The sequence below is a fragment of the Podarcis liolepis genome (genome assembly GCF_965112155.1).
Source record: "Podarcis liolepis genome assembly, chromosome: W".
NCBI lineage: Eukaryota > Metazoa > Chordata > Lepidosauria > Squamata > Lacertidae > Podarcis > Podarcis liolepis.
Window position 1 is genome coordinate 31,124,682 of NC_139568.1, and position 17,430 is coordinate 31,142,111.

The 17,430-nt window shown below is 46.7% G+C and overlaps 1 long non-coding RNA gene across 1 annotated transcript; it reads left to right on the forward strand.

The window, feature by feature from the left end:
• The first annotated feature begins 3,955 nt into the window (after window positions 1-3,955).
• On the forward strand, window positions 3,956-14,905 carry LOC310697783. Its single transcript, XR_014521210.1, has 3 exons — window positions 3,956-4,035; window positions 6,156-6,289; window positions 14,774-14,905. It is a non-coding gene; the product is annotated as an uncharacterized lncRNA (long non-coding RNA).
• The last annotated feature ends 2,525 nt before the right edge of the window (window positions 14,906-17,430 follow it).

Sequence of the window (17,430 nt, forward strand, 5' to 3'; positions counted from 1 at the left end):
ATATAAGTAGAACTACTTGCAAGTACCAAATTGGCCAAACTAGCAACCAACAATGTTGCTCCCGCAACTGGGGCTGGCCGACTTTTATCTGCCCCAAGGCATGGGGCAGCCCCGATCCTCTGGTGACTTACCTCTCCTGGCCTGGAGGCGAGCACTCCTCCTGCGGGAACTTCGTTCCCTCCGCCTCTCTGCCCTGAGCCTCTGCAGCTCAGGAGAGGCTGGAGGGTTACCGGACCCAGAGGCAACCTCAGCTTCCTCTGACGGGGCTGAGAGTGGAACACCTGCAGGCAATGGGTCTTCCATCACCTCAGGAGCCAGAGCAGACTCAGCTGGTGCCTGCACCTGAGGATCCAGCACAGGTGAGGACCCTTCAGGCTCATGCCCCAGCCCTGGCTCAACTGGTTCTGGAGACGGGGAATCCTGTGCAGGCTGGGATCCCTCAGGTTCAGCATCTGAGTCCTAATCCCAGGCCATCACACCTCTTCCTGCACACTTGCGCGTCTTTTTTCCACAACAGATTTCCTAGTCGCCACTCCTGGCTCTTGTTTACCCGCCATATCTAAACCAACAGTTTTCCCACAGTTCTGAACACTTATTTTGAACTGTTCAAGGTCACACCTGCACTTCCTGACTCAGCCCAGAAGTGAAAGTGTTTTTCCCACTCCCAAGCTGAGCCTCCCTTTATTTTTTTCCTCTTTTCTTTTTTTTATTGGTTTTCACATATTACATTACAATACAGATGTACCAAAGCCAACACCATTTCCTCCCCATCCCCCCATACTTATACATTTCTATTTCCTTAATACATCATATTATTCTTTTCTCCTTCCCGCCGCCCCCACTCGATTTCCTCCACATTATACAATTTACATTAATCTTTGCATTCTACAATCTTCTCAAATCATCTATATATTCTTATTATCTTTCCTTACTAATTTTTTTCATCCAGTACTTCACATTTTAATCTAGGCATATTAGCATATCTTTTTTGAGCAATATTTTGCCATATATTCATCAAAACATTTCCACTCCTTTTTTAATTTTTGATTTGACTGATTTCTTATTATAGCAGTTAATTTTACCAAAATTAAATATTCATTTAGTTTACAAATCCATTCCTCCTTTGTGGGTATAGTTTGTGACTTCCACCTAGCAGCAATCACTATTCTAGCAGCTGTACTTGCATATTGAGAAATCCCCCCCCCGTGGTATCTCATCATCTATCAATCCAAGGAGATATGTCTCTGGTTTCTTTGTTATTGATATTTTCAACATCTTCTTTAGTTCTTCGTGTACTACTATCCAAAATTTCTTAATTTCCTCACACCTCCACCACATATGTATTGTTGTTCCTATTTCTCCACCACATCTCCAACAGAGGTTGGATTTCAATTTGTATATCTTTGCCAACTGAACTGGTGTTAAGTACCACCTATAGAACATCTTTACAAAGTTTTCTTTTATTGTATATGAGGCAGTAAATCGAATATCCTCTCTCCAGAGTTTCTAGCTGAGCCTCCCTTTAAACAGCCTTCCCCCTCTCTCAAAGCAGTAACCAAAAACAACATGAAATTTCCAACTAAATCTGTGACATACAGAAAATAACAGTTCTCACTTCCAGGCCTCAAAGAAAGAACCCCCCCCAACCCCATTTCCAGATCAAATCAATCAAAAAAGACAAACTTAATATAAAAACATATACTTCTCTTCCTTTTCCAAGTAGTGGTGACCAATAAAAGTTAGTCCATCTTTCTATATAATCCACAATATACATCCAATACTAGACGTGCATGTCCAAATCCAAATCCATATAGAATCTTCTTTAATATTTTGTAATCCAAATTCCAACTTTTTTGGCTTAATGTATAAGTCCCAAATATGCTGGAATGTTCAGTTCTTTCTTGGCAGGTAATATTGCTTAAACCCCCTGGTCTTCAGTAGCCACTGGTGTTAATTCCAAGGCTTTTCCAGGCTCTCCTTCGTTCTTTAGGGATTTCTCCCTCAATGTGGTAGAGAGTTCTCCTGCTTAGCCCCTTTTCTGCCTACATGTTCCAGGGTCTGGACTTAGTGCCACAGCCTTTTCCTCCCAGCCTTTTTACTTCTTACTCTGCCAAAATTGTCATTCTGTCAAATTCTTTCCAGCTGTCAGTTTGTATCCTTTTTTCCAAAAGGCAACTTGACACAATTGTTTCTAATATATTCCAAAAGAAAGAAACAGTTCCCAAAGTTTAAGTCAAATTGTTGCTAAATCTCCATGGCTGTAAATGTCTCTTTGTCTCCCATTCACAAAACCGTCCCTTGCAGAGCCTGCCTGCAGAAATCAGAAGCTGACTTCCTTTTTGGCTTCCATTTTGCCAAATCAGTCAATTTAATCCTAATTGTCTTTATTTGGCTTTTACCTCTAATTGGAAGATCCACTGCTTCTGGTGATGGTGTGTGGCTTCAGCAACAGAGTGCGTTGGAGCCGTGAGTGGACTCAAGCCCCTTCCCTTTCCCCCGGGGGATTCAGGGGGGTGAGTTTTCACGCTCCGCTGGACCGCTAGGACCCCCACTCCTCCGTGGGGGGGGGGGTTAGGGGTGCGCCGAGCCCTGGTGATCACCCCAAGGCTCTATTTGCCTGAACTGTGTCATTGGAGGATGGATGGTGGCTAACAGATTGAGGTTGAATCCTGACAAGACAGAAGTACTGTTTTGGGGGGACAGGAGGCGGGCAGGTGTGGAGGATTCCCTGGTCCTGAATGGGGTGACTGTGCCCCTGAAGGACCAGGTGCGCAGCCTGGGAGTCATTTTGGACTCTCAGCTGTCCATGGAGGCACAGGTCAAATCTGTGTCCAGGGCAGCTGTTTACCAGCTCCATCTGGTACGCAGGCAGAGACCCTACCTGCCCGCGGACTGTCTCGCCAGAGTGGTGCATGCTCTGGTTATCTCCCGCGTGGACTACTGCAATGCGCTCTACATGGGGCTACCTTTGAAGGTGACCCGGAAACGACAACTAATACAGAATGCGGCAGCTAGACTGGTGACTGGGAGCGGCCGCCGAGACCATATAACACCGGTCTTGAAAGACCTACATTGGCTCCCAGTACGTTTCCGAGCACAATTCAAAGTGTTGGTGCTGACCTTCAAAGCCCTAAACGGCCTCGGTCCAGTATACCTGAAGGAACGTCTCCACCCCCATCGTTCTACCCGGACACTGAGGTCCAGCTCTGAGGGCCTTCTGGCGGTTCCCTCACTGCGAGAGGCCAAGTTACAGGGAACCAGGCAGAGGGCCTTCTCGGTAGTGGCGCCCGCCCTGTGGAACGCCCTCCCATCAGATGTCAAAGCGATAAACAACTACCTGGCATTCAGAAGACATCTGAAGGCAGCCCTGTTCAGGGAAGTTTTTAATATGTGACGTTTTAGTGTATTTTTCATCTTTGTTGGAAGCTGCCCAGAGTGGCTGGGGAAACCCAGCCAGATGGGCGGGGTACAAATAATAAATTATATTATTATTATTATTATTATTATTATCCCTTAAGCGGACAACACAGAGCTCACCACCATTAGCCTCTGCATTGAACTGGAAGTCTCCAACAGTGGTGGAATTCTGAGGGACTGCATCACTATATTCTGGTCTGGCTTGCTGTCTGTCACAGCAGCATTTGCTTGACATTGGTATAGCCCTCCATCTCCTATTAGTAGGGTCATGGCTAGAGATTTGCTATGTCTAATGCAGTGCAGTGCTTTTTTCTAAAAAAAAGAAATGTTTAGGGGCACTCTCATTTTCCTACTCATATTGAAATACTGCCCCTCAGTGAGGCCAAACTTAGATTCACAAAATGTTTAGGGCTATGCGTCCCCCACCCCCCAGAAAAAAACCACTGATGCCGTGGGTTTCATAGTTTCTCAGCTACTATGTTTGAACATTATCAAGTGCAACAACATCGAACTCTTATTTCTTTTCAGACATCAGTTTCTTCTCTGCAGACTCTGCTATGGAAGTACAAGAGCTTTGCTCCTGAAATGGTAACAATAACTTTGCCTACAAAAACAAAGGTGAGGATGCTTTCAAATGAGATCTGTGCTGTGCTGGGAGATCTGCGCTGGGAGACTAGGCATCTGAATTCAGTGTTGCCAGATTATTAAACTACTCATTGATGAGGAAGAAATGGTTAGATTGGAACTGGTGTACACATAACTGCATTCTTAAACTTTGCATATCACGTTGCTTAATATTAAATTAATAACGAAGGTGAAGCCAATGGTGTCATGTGATGGTTGTAATTTCTACCAGACAATAATAGCTGTAAAAAATCCTTCATGAGTTACTTTTGAAGTACAGTGGTACCTTGGTTCTCAAACTTAATCTGTTGTGGAAGTCCATTCCAAAACCAAGGTACGCTTTCCTATAGAAAGTAATGCAAAACGAATTAATACATTGCAGACGTTTTAAAAGAAAAACCTAAAACAGCAATTCAACATGAATTTTACTATCTACAACCATTGATCCATAAAATGAAAGCAATAATCAATGTACTGTACTATAAAATAAATAAGACAGTATTGTAGATGATAACAATTAAAATTATTATTTTTTCTTACCTGCAATGATGATAGGCATTGTTTGGATGGGGGGCTTTTATCCATTTCTGCAGTCGCACAATCAATCAGCTGAGCTGGGTTCCACACAGTCACAAAAACAAATTAACAGCCATCTGACAGTATTTTACAGCCATTGCTGCACACATGAGAAAGCCTTCTTGCATCTGATCTGCAAAAAAACACTTAAGAAAGCTGCTTTTTGTAGATGGCTGGAAGAGGGACAGCTACCTTTCTCAGTGCTTGTATTTGGCTGCCTGTGCCTGTTCCCAGCAGGAACCAGAGAGTGTGGCTGAACTGAGCAGGATTAGCACCCGGTCATAAACTAATTGAGCCCAAGTTTAATCCTATTGCTTTGCAACACCAGCTGATGGATAGGTGGGCATGGTTTGGGGGAAATTACCTGTCAATCCAAAATGGACCCACAGACTGGAGATTCTTTACTCCTGTTTTAAGATCCTTGACGAAATAATGCCAGCTCCAAATATGGTAAGGGTTTACCCATATAGCTTAGCCAAATCAAAGCAGAATTTAAATTGAGCAGCCAGCTGTCGTCTTAACTGACATTTATTACTCTTGCACTGAGTTCTCCTCTGCCAATAAACTTTGTTGAGGTTTGCTGATAAAAACCCTCCACAATGAACACTTGAAGAGGGCAAGCTCACAAATATCTTCAACCAGACCAGTATCTTTTAATGCAGCCCTGTAATCTGCTTTTTTGTCATCACAGCTGAATATGACATTGTCTGTGATGGGCAAAACAAGTATTGGGAAGCTGGAAGTCAGGTCCCTGGAGAAGCAGGATGCCACACTGGTGGGCTTAATACCCCTACTGGGCTGCTCCTACTAAGCCTGAAGCACAGAGTTGATCTTGCCAATGGATCGGCTGAGCTACCTTTTTCATTCTGCTGTGTCTTTTTAAAGCAGACTGCCAGATTTGTCAGCCTGCTCTGTAATGAAGGAAGAAACTTGCTTTCCTCCGCAGCAAACATGAAAACAAAGTTGCTGGGTAAGGAGTGAGCTACATGTCCTTTCACCACCAACTAGCTCACTCATCTGCATGGAATTCCTAGTTTTTTATGGTACCAGGCTAATTGTTGAGTACAAGGCTGGTATAGAACATCCCATTCAATGGTAGCCTCCTCCACTGTAGGTAAATAGAACATTGGACTTAGTATGCAAAGTTCCTCTTCCACACTGGATGGATGATAGCTTACCTGCCCTGGAGGGGTGATTCTCATTGCTGGGAAGAGTTGGGGGTGGTTGTATGCTCTCAGTTCTATTTGGGTTTTGATATCACCGATATCAATTTTCCCCCAATGTCTGCTGTTTTTGCTATTAAGGGTTGTAGTCCCTCTTCTATCAAGGACAGTTTGAGCATTCATGGTTCAATTTGTTATGCTATGTCCCAAAAGTGGAGAGGCTCTCTTCCACACATGATGGCAGTAAAAAGTTTGATTTGTGTAGCCTGTTGGAGTAAGTGCAGCGTCAACCCATTTGAGGATACCCTCCATTTGCCACAGAAAAGGAACTTAATCTCAACAAAACCAACCTTCTTCTTTTTCTTCCTCTGCCAGATGTCATTTAGGACTTTTTCACACCCGTGGAAAACAGCAATTGACAACATAAAACTGCAAATTCATGGAACAGAACAACATCTGCATCCCAGCTAACTTTAAAATACATGGAGTATCCCCAATCTCTGAAGAGGGTTTGTTGCTGGGGATAGTTTGAATGCAGTTATTGGGCTACAACTGTGCATGCTAATTTTATTTACTTTATTGACAACTAGTTAGTGTCAATGATGGCATGAGAATCTCTGTCCACTCACAGATATGGAAAGGGTTTCCTGATGGTAGTGCTGAATAACTTTATTATATTTTCATATTTGAAAAAGTTTAGAGTAGCTTAAAGGTAAAGGGACCACTGACCATTAGGTCCAGTCGTGGCCAACTCTGGGGTTGCGATGCTCATCTCGTTTTATTGGCCGAGGGAGCCGGCATACAGCTTCCGGGTCACGTGGCCAGCATGGCTAAGCCGCTTCTGGCGAACCAGAGCAGCGCACGGAAACGCCATTTACCTTCCCGCCGGAGCAGTACCTATTTATCTACTTGCACTTCGACGTGCTTTCAACCTGCTAGGTTGGCAGGAGCAGGGACCGAGCAACGGGAGCTCACCCCGTCAGGGGGATTCGAACCGCCGACCTTCTGATCGGCAAGTCCTAGACTCTGTGGTTTAACCCACAGCGCCACCCGCGTCCTATATTTAGAGTAGCTTAAATGATGCTTTTAGTAGACTCCTGTTCTGACTATTATTGGATTCACACCTGCTATAGCAACAGATGCTCTCTGGTCATTTATTTTTTCAATTACATTATAAATGGAATGCAATATGTAAAAGCTCACACATTTATTATTATTATAATTCTGATCAGGAAGAGGCAGACTTTAAGGAGGAGTGTAAACCTTTTATTGAATATTTAAAGCTCACCAATCTTGAAATATTATTTGGTTTTCTTCTTCCACCTGAACATTACAATTACACAGAATTGTAAAGAAAATTAATCACTTAAGGCACAACTTTAGAAAAGATTTGGAAGATTATATGATAGCTGAAATTGGGATTAGGGTGGGGCCACCAGGTGGCTCGTTGGAAGATGGCCAACAATAACATCTCTCTGACCCATGTGAGGTAATTAAGAGGCTGCTATGGGAAGTATGCAGTCTTCCTACCCCCCCCAGGAGATGGGGGGCTGCCTTGCCAGCGGTGTCCACAATGCACCCCCTGATCCGAGAGATGGGAGTGCCGGTCACTTGGCACGAGCCCTCGATGAAGTCAGATCTTCCTGACGCCGATTCCAATCAGCGTGTGCTGGTTAGCTTCAGCTCGAAATTATAATTGGAAACATATGATTGGAATGAAGCTGAAGCACATACATCAAGTAACGCTCGAGAAATAAGACTGCTGATTAATGGATCTCTGTGACCGGGAGTGACGGACGGATAAGTAAATCTTCTGATGAATCACCATTAAGAGACTGTATGTTTGGAATGAAGGGGGGGTGGAGGAAAAAACCGTTTTTCTTTGCACAATGTGATATTAATAACCCTCCACCCCAGATAGAAACAAGATCGTTGCATTTTACTAATCACAAGCAGGAATTCAAGAACTGTGTGGGATGGATTATAGCTGGAGAGAGGATTGGTGAACGGTGAGAACGGAGGAAAATTCTATGACACAGTTAAAAAATGGTGTCTCGCCAAGACAGGCTTGCCGGAGAAAGAAGGACAGGGGGAGGAGAATCAGGACCATTGGAATGAGAAGGAATGTTGGAATGCAATCTTGACCTGACAGAGCCTCCTGATATACTTGGCAAGTCTGAGAAAAGTAAAGGACAGACCGAAGATTAAATTTTTTATGGAAGCGTTGAACAGCGGCTGTCCCTGAGCGATATGATCTTTGGAGAGTACAAAACCTACACAGAGGATGCCTGTTTTCAATCTGCTTGTGAAAATTATCAGAGATCATAATTAAAGGAATATACGATAACAACAAGAAGATGAAGAAAGTAATAAAGGACTATCTGGATTGAACTGGATAGAACTGTTTAATTAAAGCAGCAATGTAAGTAATGTTTGGACTCGTTCAGAGCTTTGGACTCATTCGGACCTTGATGTATGGGTACCCCCAACAAAATTTGCAACTAATGTGATTTGGATAATGTGATGTGATTGGCCTGTTAATAAAAATTATTAGAAAAAAGAAAAAAGAAATTGGGATTAGGGTTGACAGAGGCATAATAGTGCCACTGTATTCTGCTCTGGTCAGACCTCACCTGGAGTACTGTGTCCAGTTCTGGGCACCACAATTCAAGAAGGACACTGACAAACTGGAACGTGTCCAGAGGAGGGCAACCAAAATGGTCAAAGGCCTGGAAACGATGCCTTATGAGGAACGGCTAAGGAAGCTGGGCATGTTTAGCCTGGAGAAGAGGAGGTTAAGGGGTGATATGATAGCCATGTTCAAATATATAAAAGGATGTCACATAGAGGAGGGAGAAAGGTTGTTTTCTGCTGCTCCAGAGAAGCGGACACGGAGCAATGGATCCAAACTACAAGAAAGAAGATTCCACCTAAACATTAGGAAGAACTTCCTGACAGTAAGAGCTGTTCGACAGAGCCATTTCCGACCTGGGAGGAGAGGGGGTTGCGGGCAGAAATCCCTCCCACATCCCACGCGGGGGCTGGCCTTTGTCCCCGCGAGATTAGGGAATCCCCGGGCGTGACGGCGACCCGGCCCGCCAATCTGCGGACCGGGGAGGCGTGGCCTAGCCTATTTAAGGCTAGGCACGCCCGGGGACCACCCTCTTGCCCCTTTCCAGCTGAGCGGTTTTTTAATTCATTGGGTTCTTTTATTTATTTTTATTTTATTCATTTTATTATTTTATTATTATTTTATTTATTTTTATTTTATTCATTGGTTCTTTTATTCATTGGGCCACTGGTTCTGAGCTAGCGTTTTCTGGATTTGAGTTACAGCTACCGGCGTACGTATTAGTGGAATAGGTGCTGTTAAATCCTAAAGAGTAAAGTGCAGCTAGGTCAGGGTTGAGATTGTCTAATTTGCCACAGCCAGCATTTCTAATTTTAAGTAGAACCTTAGCCAGTGCTGATAATACTGAACCTGGTTGGCCATTCCCACAGATTGCTAACAGTGGGTCAGTGTTGATAATACCGAGCTAGGGCATCCAGCCGAGCAGATTCTTCTTTGTGCCAAGGCAGTATAGACAATACTGAGCTAGGCACAGCTTTTGGCTGTGTGGCTGATCGCTGCCAGTGGTTGGTGGTGGTGTTTAACCTAGCTTAGGATATATTGAGCTAGGGGAGGTACACAGCCTGCCTAGGTAGGTGTCTCCATATAGTTAGGCGAATAATACCAGCCACTTTAGCATAGGTAATGGCGTCAGGCAGGGACCAGCAGCCACCCACTTCCAGTAATCAGATGGCACCTCTCGCAGGCAGTGGGGGCGCTCAGATGCCGGCCATGCCGTGTGACCCTCAAGCCTTCGCCCAATTTTTCATGGCCTTCGAAACCTTTTACAGACAATGTAGGCCCAGGGGGCCTGTTGCCCTTCCAGCCCCGGAACCATCACAAGACATGATACCCGATACTCCGCCCTGCGGTCAGGGTCAGCAGGTCATCCCAGTCGTTGTAGGGGTTAGCAACCAGTCGGACGTGGGGACCGTAGGCCGCCCTAATACCCGTGCCCAGGCTGCCATTGCTAGGAAAGCCAACCAAAGCAATGGCAAGGGAAAGGCTCCAGCAAAGGGTACTGGCAAGGGGAAGGCTACGGCCACGGGTGCCAGCAGCAACGCTGTTTCACAGGTTGTAGACATTCCTAGTGTGTTTCAGGAGCAGCAACCACAGCACAGCTCTACCGATGACAGCGCGGGCTCCGCCATGGAGGAGGAGCAGGTGCAACCTCAAGGTGCGCAGCCAGCTGTCAGTGTGAACCCAGCCAACGTCGAGGCGCAAGGAGGGAAGAGGAAGTCCAAGAAAAAGCACACCTCTTCGAAGAAGAAAAGAAGTAAGCAGTCCGAGACCGAGGACGACTCAGGTACGTCATCCTCGGATTCGGATGGTGAGGGCTCCATGGATAGCTACTGGGGCCTGGGTGAAGGGAATCATGGGATCCCTCTTTGGGCCCATGAAAGGAGGGCCAATTCCCATCGTAAGACCTTTAATGGTGTGCTAGAATGGAAGGACGGGGCACTAGTGGAGGATGTAAAAGTTGCCACTAATCAATCCACTGATTTTATACTGGGGAACCATTTGTCACAGAAGAAGAGGAATAAGATCCTCAATGGTGACTATGTGGACATGTTCACCCTTATCCCTCCGACTAAGATAACGGGAAAAGGTGAGAAGAGGCGCTCCTTCGGTAAGCGGAGGTATAGGACGCCTAGGGCAGAGAGCACCTTTGAGAATTGGCTGGATGGCTACCAGGTCTTCATGGGAGTTGTTTGCGCGGCTTATCCGTGGCGCTCCATGGATTTGGTTGCCTATCTGGCTCACGTGAGGAGGGCGCATGCGCTTGCGGGACAAAATGCCGCCTTAACATATGATAAGAATTTCCGTAGAAACGCTTCGCTCCTGCCTTCCACGTGATGGGATCTAACAGATCCTAATTACTGGGGCAAGGACGTCAACCCTTACATCGAAAAGAAAAACCAGGATGCAGCCAAGGCGGGTAAGATGGAGGCGAAACGACGCCGCCACTGCTGGGAGTACAACAGGGGTGTATGCTCGCGACCCTCCTGTAAGTATCTTCACGAATGCGAGCAGTGCTGGGGCAACCACCCCCCCTCTGCGTGCTTCAAGAACAAACAGCAGCCCTTTCGTGGGGGCCGGGGGTTCTCCCACAGCAACAACAGGGGCGCCCCCGGATCCTCCCACCAAGGGCCCGGTAGCCGCCAGTAACTTGCATCTTGGCTTAGCCTTCTCCCCCATCCGTCTTCAGCCCCTCAGAGCCCTGCTGGATCAATATCCCAATCGGAAAGCTGCGCAGTATCTTTGGGGGACCCACCGGGGACCCACAAAATCAAAAATCTGTCAGGGAAAGGCCAGAGATAGTTAGAAAAAAGATAGAGAAGGAAATCAGCGCAGGTAGGGTAGCAGGTCCCTTTGCGGAGCCTCCAGTGGAAGGACTTTGTCTATCCCCATTAGGCATTGTACCAAAAAAGACCCCAGGGGAATTCCGAATGATCCACAACCTCTCTTACCCAAGGGGGGGGCTCGGTCAATGACGCGATTCCCCAGGAGCTTTGTACGGTGAAATACGCCTCCTTCGACCATGCAGTAAAAATGATCCGCAAATTTGGGCGGGGGGCACTCCTTGCCAAATGTGACATTGAGTCAGCGTTTCGCCTTCTTCCCGTCCATCCAGCGGACTTCCGTTGGCTGGGCTTTAGATTCGAGGGGGCGTATTTCATTGACAAAGCAATGCCTATGGGTTGCTCTGTGGCTTGCTCAGCTTTCGAGTCGTTTAGTACATTTCTAGATTGGGCCCTACGCCTCAGGACAGGGTCGTCGGGGGTCTCACGTTACCTCGATGATTTTATTTTGGTGGCAGATAACAGGCAGCGATGTTCCGCCCTCCTGGAGGCTTTCACAGCCCTGGCAGGTGAGCTGGGGGTGCCACTAGCCGCAGAAAAGACAGAGGGTCCATCTACTTCATTGGTTTATCTAGGCATTGAGTTAGACACCGTAGCACAAACATCTAGACTGCCGCGGGAAAAATTGTTAGCCCTTAAGGAATTGATACAACAGCTCTTGCCGTTAAAGAAGGTTACTCTAAGGCAAATCCAATCCCTGCTAGGTCACTTAAACTTCGCTTGCAGGGTAGTGGCGCCGGGTCGACCTTTCTGTGGCCGGCTAGCCAGGCTGTCGGCAGGTCTCAGGGCGCCGCAGCATAGGATTCGCCTCTCTAAGGAAGTCAAGGCAGATTTAGAGGTCTGGCTGCAATTCCTTGATAGATATAACGGCATATCCCTGTGGCAGGATTCCATGGCACTTAATGCTGACTTCCAAGTCCAGTCAGATGCAGCAGGGTCCCTGGGTTTCGGAGTTTATTTCAGGGGCCAGTGGTGTGCAAAAAAGTGGCCGGAAGACTGGCAGGGCCAGCCCATTTCTCGGGACCTCACATTTTTGGAATTTTTCCCTATCTTAGTGGCAGTGCATCTCTGGGCAGAGCAGTTTCGCAATCATAGGGTATGTTTCAACACAGATAACCAGGCAGTGGTAGCGGTTCTATCCAGACAGTCCACGCGCTCCGCCAGGGTGGGAAGCTTGTTGCGGTCCCTCGTCCTCCTGTGTCTCGAGAACAATATATATTTCTCAGCCAAATTCGTACCCGGCATTAATAATGACATCGCGGATGCTCTGTCTCGCTTTCAGATGGAGCGCTTCCGCTTGTTGGCGCCGGATGCGGAACAGTCACCGATGCCTTTCCCGGAGCATCTCTGGAGTCTTGGGAGGAAGAAGTGTTGAAGGGAGTATTTGGTGCAGTTGCCCCTTCCACAATGAGATCTTACAAAAAAGCCTGGGCTGACTTCCTAAAGTTCCACAATAAGTTTCCCAAGGTGAAGCGCAACTCGGTTCCCTCGTCTAGGGAGGTCCTCCACTATTTGGCTCACCTAAAGGAACTGGGCAGGGCTCCTAAGACTCTCAATATTCAGTCCGCAGGAATTTCATACTTTTGCAAGACTTTTTTCAACACCGACCCGTGCGCTAAATTTATAGTGCGTAAGGCGTTAGAAGGGTGGCACCGTCAGCAACCACCTAGTCCTGACAGGAGGAGGCCCTTAACTTTTGACATTCTGACTCAGATACACAAAAGATTACGTGCCATATGCTGGTCAAAATATGAGGCTCGCCTATTTTCGGCTGCTTACTCCATAGCCTTCTTTGGGGCCCTTCGCATAGGGGAATTGGTTTGTGACGGAGGGGCTTCCCACACCCGGAGGGGTATCCTTTTAAGTGATCTGACACTGTCATCAAACGAGCTTATAGTCCAAGTTCGGAGCTCCAAGACCGATCAGCAGGGGAGGGGGGCCCTTCTAAGGTTACCAGCAGTGCAAGGCCCTGGCCCGTGCCCAGTTAGGGACACGAGGCGTTTCCTTTACCTAAGGCCCGGTAGCCCAGGCCCCCTCTCAATTCATGCCGATGGCTTGCCTTTGGCCAGGCACCAGTTTACTCGGGTGATGCGAAGGGCTTTGGCTGCATGTGGGCTGCCCGTGGCCGAATTTGCGGCTCACTCTTTTCGGATCGGTGCCGCCACCACAGCTGTCCATCTCGGGCTATCCGCAGAGAGGATAAAAGACCTGGGCCGCTGGAAATCAAATGCATTCAGAGCTTACGTAAGAGGGAATTTATGACTTGTGGGTGCACGCCTGACCTCGCCTTCCCTTTCTATTTCCTTTTCAGAATGCCGAGGGGTACGCATCTGGCTGGTAGGCCATAGTATTGTGCATTGGGCCAGGCATCGGGCAATGAGATCCGGGCTGGGGAAAAACTTGAACCTACTAAAGGGTGTTCAGCTGACCTGGATGGCGAGAAGAGGCATGCATTGGTGCGAATTCAAGCCAGCTGTGATGGCGAGAGCTGCTGCCGAGGGCCCACCCGATGCTTTGGTTATCCAGTTGGGAGAGAATGACCTAGCGTACCGCAAAGCTATTGACTTGAGATGGAACATTTTTGACGACTTTGCCGAATTGATGGCGGTTTACCCAAACATGACTATTTTGTGGTCCTCGTTGCTTGAGAGGAGGACTTGGAGGGATTGTGTGAGCCCGGTTGGAATCAATAAAGCAAGAAAGGTCTTGCAACGGGCCGTTGAGCGTAGAGTGGCGGCGCTGGGCGGGTGTGTCATCGACCACCCTGGCATCCAGTACAGCAACGAGGCCCTCTACAGATGTGATGGCGTCCATCTGTCAGACGATGGAAACGATATTTGGTTCGGGGACATCATAGCAGGGATTAGGAATTGGTTACAGGCTTGAAGGTACTGGCGGCGAGCTTTGCTCGAGTGGCGGTTAGGCATTGGCAGGGGTCTATTGTTATGCAAATAAAGGGGGGAAGGAAACGCCATCACCTTCCCCAAAAGAAAAGGGTAGTCCGGTAGAGGACTCCGGGGAGCGTTGCCTTGTCCGAAACCTAGGGAGGTAAGGGCCTCCGGCACGCCCCAGAGCGGTGACACCCGTTGGGATCCTAGTTGGCGTACTTCAACAGGACTCCCACGGCTTGTGGACAACCCTTCCCGGTCCCCATGCCGGGTAGTCGATAGGAGCCAATGCCTAAGGCCAATACCTTCCAATTCTGTAATCAATAAAGTTGTGGCCTTTTATGCCCATTAACCTTAATTACTGTGTCCAGTGTCTTCATTTCACATGGGGGAGGGGACTTGCCACACAATGGAATTTGCTGCCAAGGAGTGTGGTGGAGTCTCCTTCTTTGGAGGTCTTTAAGCAGAGGCTTGACAACCATATGTCAGGAGTGCTCTGATGGTGTTTTCTGCTTGGCAGGGGGTTGGACTCGATGGCCCTTGTGGTCTCTTCCAACTCTATGATTCTATGATTCTATAATCTAGAAATGTAGCCGTGAGTCGTTTAATTTTGGCATTTTGTTTTCTCCATAGGAAAGGAATACAAAGTTGATTCCGCCTGTATGCAGCTCCAATGCAGAAAGCTTAGCTGAGAGTGAAAAGCATAAATTCTTTTCGTTGGGACAGCTGCAGACCTTTCCCCAGCTTCTGCAGAACATTCAATATTTAGAGGTAGGTTTGTGAATAGCACTTGACTAATATAATGCAGGGGTCAAATAGACCCCAAATGAAACACAGCTTTAAAACAATTAAGAATGTATGACAATGATTCTAATTTAATGTAAAAATGTGAATGTAAAGATTATTGTAGCCTTCTGTTAAACAACCATCATGGCCTTTCTCCTAATTTCTAACCATAGGGTCTTTGCTTACTCATGCAATTTTTTCCATAACTTAACCTGGAAGCATGGATTCTAAACAAAAAGGAATGGTTAAAGGTGAATGGTACATCAGTGCAACCGTTAAGTGAGATACTGTGGTAGTCATAATATTTTGCTTGAACCACTGCTACTGTAGAAGTGCAACAATTCATTCACCTGCCAAGAAAAAAACCCCCACTTAAAATGAGGGCTTAACTAAACTGGTTTGAGTGAAATATTCAGAGTGGAAAAGAGGCACTATGTGTGCACAATAGGTGAGAGATTCGAAACATGGCAAAAAGCATAATGTAACAAAACCTACAGAATATGAAATTGCACATATATGGGGGGAAATATTGTTGGAAAAATGCCCGGGAAGGCCGCCACCTTCCCAAGACACCGAGGCGTCTCTCCGGTGGCCACCCTCTGGCTGTAAATCTTCCTCAGTCCAGAGAGACCAGTAATAAGCGACCCCTCCCTCCTGAGAGGAGCACACTCGTCTTCTGGCATCTCATTGCAGAAGAAAGAGACAATTCGTAGCTCTAAACTACTTTATTTACATTGTCTATACACAGAGCTTCCATGAGCGTGTCTGCTCTCCCTGAGCAGCAGTACGGAAGAGCACACTTCACTCAGAAGCAAAAGTAACTTCTTACAGTACTGAGACCAAGCTGAGACTTCCTGTCTCACGCTCTCAGACACTCACATGATGTCAACAACCATTGTGCTGCTCTCTGTGCAGCTGGTGTGATAAAAATCCTAACAAATATGTGTATTTAATGCCACATTGGAGCTATTTACTAAAAGTGTAGGATAGCTAGCTACATGATGGATTTTTAATTAGACGTGACTAGACTTGATCCTTTTGTGTGAGTGGCACTTATGAACTATATTTATACTAAGATTTACTAAGCACTTACACAGATTAAGAACAAGACAGTTCCTGCCCACAGACTTGCAATCTAAAAGACGTAATGCAAAAAGAAAACAAGGAAACGCTGATGCCAGTTTTTGAGAGCACTAGCTTGAACAGAAACAGTCCAGGGAGCAAAATGGAACTTGTACATCAGCCAAGTCAATGGTGAAGGCCCTATTGCTTGATCCATCTCTTTGCTCACTACAGCCAGATGTGGGATGGCTACTATTAGGGGAGCTGGGTGGGCAGCAGCTGTGCTAGGGTAGTGCCAATGAATAGCCATATGTTCTGCTTGCTCAGGGAGCAGCAACCATGTTAATTAAGCAACTTCTGTGAGGCAAGGTTCCTTTTGGCTATGCAAAACACTTAGGGACATGAGGACCTGCATGTTGTTGGCAGCAAGGGTATGGACAGGCAAAGAAGAGCAAGTGGGTTGAAGAACCAAGGGTTGGGATGTGGTGGGAAGGCTCTAAATTTCCCATTGACTTGAACCAACCTGTTCAATTCTGGTTATGTGAGATCTCTAGTATATGTGTTCTAAGAAGCAATGGCTTTTCTATAAACTGAATATATATATATATATATATATATATATGCAGGTTTTGGTGTCTTCGGGTGTCTTCCCGTGTAAGAGTTGGGGTGTCTAGGCGACGTTTCGACGAGGTCTCACTCGTCATCTTCAGGCTGGTGCTTTCGGCTTCTTGTTACTGGAACAGAGCAGGATCTCAGTGTTTGAGTTCCTATAAATACTGTTGAGGGGGTGTGGTGTATAGCCTCCAACGTTCTGGGCAGAAAGGAAGTTCCCAGGTTAGTGTGCCTTTTCTTCTTTTGTTCTTTAATTACTTGAGGGATATCTTGAGTGATTACTTGAGTGATATTCTGAGTACCACTTAGGTGGGTCATTAAGTGTGGATTAGTTGCTAAAGCTTTCGTGTCTTGACCTCTTGAGCTTGTGAAGAGTTTTTCTGAGAAGATGGCTGTACTGCACTTAGTTGTGCTCTGGCTTGGCTTCGTGTATAGGGGCGAGCTGTGGTTTTGTGCCCTGTGCCAGCCAGATCTGTGTAGGGATTGCAGGGGGGTGCAGCATCCGGAGGTGCCACTATGGTTTGGCTACTGGATGGAGTCTGTAATTTATCTGTGGAGAGGGTCTGGGTTTGGGTCTGGTGTGGTTGATTGGTGATGGCGTTCTGTGTGCCTCTGGTTCTGGTGTCGGTTTTTGTGGGGAGGGCTAATTTCCAGATGTCTGGCAGGCGGGACGTGTCGTCACGCTTGTTCATGTTGTGAGGGTGTTTCTCTATCTCGATGGCTTCCATGATTACAGTGGTGCCCCGCAAGACGAAATTAATTCGTTCCGCAATTTTTGTTGTCTAGCGAATTTTTCGTCTTGCGAAGCACGAAATCCCATAGGAATGCAT